Raw genomic sequence first — 2,925 nt, 5'->3', positions numbered from 1 at the left:
GATTTTGATCTCAGATTCCGTGCTGACTCACCACGCGGCCGCCAAGCAATGGCTCCACCTTCGTGGGGCAGTTTCTCCTCAGAAGGCGGCGATTTATCTATTAGCCTTACGGACTGCTGTAAAGATAATTAATAAACGTTTGGAAAGTGCTTTGAAGATGAAAGGCCAAATTCACAGTAGGAGGGCATTGAGCTGATTTGTTCATTCCTTTGCATCAAAAACGGTCTATGCTGAGGGAGAGCAAGCAAGACATTGCCATTTGTTATTGCCATCTACTCCCTTCTCTACCCATTTTCACCTGTTATTATACTGTGTTTAGTTAATGCTTGATTCCAGTAAATCATATGTGTACAACTATCTATCAGCTAATCATGTGCCCAACTGATTGTCAGATTAGATTCCAAGAGTAAATAATACACATGGGACTGTCGATTATCATATATATGACCATATATTTAGCATTGGTCATCAGCTCTCTGAACTTAGGACCATTTTTAAGGACCATTTTTAGGGTTTTTTCCTACCTTAGCATCAAAGTAAACTGTTGGCGATAGGGGTTTGTTAAAATTTTGTATTATTAAATACATTCATAAAAATCACCACAGTCTGACTTTCCCTAACAATTCCTCTGCTCAAGACTGAAGTCTTTCAGGAAGGCCAAACAGTCTTATCTGTTAGGCCAGTAGTGTTTTATGGGTGCCATAAATCAACAGCAATTTCCATCCAACTTAATATGCATGTCTTTTCTATAAATCTACTTAAGGTTTTGTGTGTCAGGTTTTATAGATTCAACTATCTATGAAATCACAACTTGACCTAATTTGGTAGTGTTGCGTAACAGAAGAAAGCTCACTTGAGAAAACTCATTAGCCATCCTGAAATAAAGTTTGTTTCTAAATTATCCAAACAAACTATTTCTTAAATATTTTGAATTATATTTTTAGTTTGTTGAAAATTAAGATTTGCTGTGTTTGGTCAGGTACTGCTACTGACTAATGTATATTATCATGATCTAATATAGCAATAGAAAAGTCAGTTATTCAGTGTGAATTAGTACATGAAATACCAGATATGCCACACTAATCAAGTGACTAGTCCACTTCTGTTTCTCCTCTAAATAATCAGTGAATAAGTAATATTTTTAATTCTAAGGAGAACTAGAAAGACTGATGAAAGGCCAAAATAGTATTAAATTCCAAGATGAAATTTACTTATAGAGCTTAATAGATTTGTAGCTCAAGGCAACCCAGTGAAAAATAATTTGACATCTCTGCAAGATGTTCAAATGGGAACATAAGCAAGGACACATATAGGTTTTGTAAAAAACTACAGCAAGTTGTACTTCTTTAACAAAAAATAACAGCTAGGTTAAAAAATACAGGTTGCATCTCCAAACTATAGAACCCAATTGCTACTTTTCAAGAACATCACGTATAACATGACTTGAGAAGTTGCAGAAAGTGACATTGCATCTAAATATTCACATGTGAATATGAAAGAAAAACAAGGATATTTTTGTGGCTTAACTGGCTTAACTGAAAGTTGGATGGAAACACTGATAATTCACTGCTTGCTTTCTCCCCACTGACACCAAAATGAAATTATACAGCAGTGTGCTAACCAGTAATCCCAGTAATCTTGGATTCCCTCTGCCTGGGGGTCTTGTCACTGATGCAGGGGTATCTCTAATGCTGTCTCTCCCTCCAGTCTTGTTCTGGCACCATGGGGTTGAGCAGCAGCTACAGGGCCTGGCCAGGGAAATAGGGTACATGCTCAGAAAGCTCATGGTAAGATTTATGCTCCCAAACCTACTGATACCAATGCTGAACTCATGCTGCACAAGCTCCCTACTCCAGGAAAAGCATATGAATAGCTTGTCATACTTTCCTCTAAGTTTTATCAGCAGCTCAGTGTCTGCAGAGTGAGAACCCACTGGTCAGCCTACTTTTTGTTCTATCACAGGGTTTCTCGGTGTCTTTCCAAACAAGAGCATTTTTTGTCTTAATTTCCTGTGCTATAAAAAGGGAGAGATTTTCTAAAGTCTTCTAAAATTTGTGGATGAATAGTGTCCTGCACAGTAAATTCAGAGTGCTGTCATATGCAGGCATATCTAGTTTTATGTCCTTAAATTTTCTCATCTATAGAATGATTGACATGTCATGATTTGTCACACTGGTAACACCTAAAACATGTGTTTGCACACTGTCCACAGTACTGGGTGCTCCTCAGAACACAGAGCACATGGACAAAGTATTGGGGCTACCACTGTGTTTTTCCTGACCTCCTTGGTCAGTACACACACACACACACACACACACACACACATATATATATATATATATAGTAACCAAAAAACTACTGACCAGCTAATATCCAGGGTGTCTGTAGTTCCCCCAGGAGAGAAGATCCTTGTGTAATGAGTAAAGAGGTGCTAAGTTTAGTCAGACATCACTTTCCCTGAAGGTTCCTCAGAGCTCTCTCCTCACTGCATGCCTTGCAGGCATTTGCTGTGCGCTTTCTGATATGCAACAGCTTTTTGGTGGGCAGTCTGCACAGGAATTGTGGGATGAAGTGCAGCTGTTAGAGCAGTGACTGTGCAGCCACACAGCAAAGCTCATAGCTTCAGGATCGGAGGGGACAATAGGAAATGTGGAGTGAGTAACAGTAACATCTGAAATGCAAGATGCAAGCCATTTATTATAGGTATTAGAAAAACATGGAAATTAAAGAATGGCCAGAGTAGAACAATGGAAGTGGCTTCACTGGCCAGGTTGAAGCAAACAGTGTGATAAAAGCATGAAAGGAAGAAAAGCAGATTAATTCATCTCAGTAGTATTGTCAGCATGGAAGAAGTAAGGAATTAAATTTCTGTAGTTAAGGATGCAGAAGGACATAAAGTATATTGCAAATAAAAATAATACGTCC

Source organism: Serinus canaria, chromosome 7 (assembly GCF_022539315.1).
Source record: "Serinus canaria isolate serCan28SL12 chromosome 7, serCan2020, whole genome shotgun sequence".
In the NCBI taxonomy this organism is placed as follows: Eukaryota; Metazoa; Chordata; class Aves; order Passeriformes; family Fringillidae; genus Serinus; species Serinus canaria.
The sequence above is the reverse complement of the archived record's forward strand: the minus strand, read 5'-3'. Positions refer to the sequence as shown.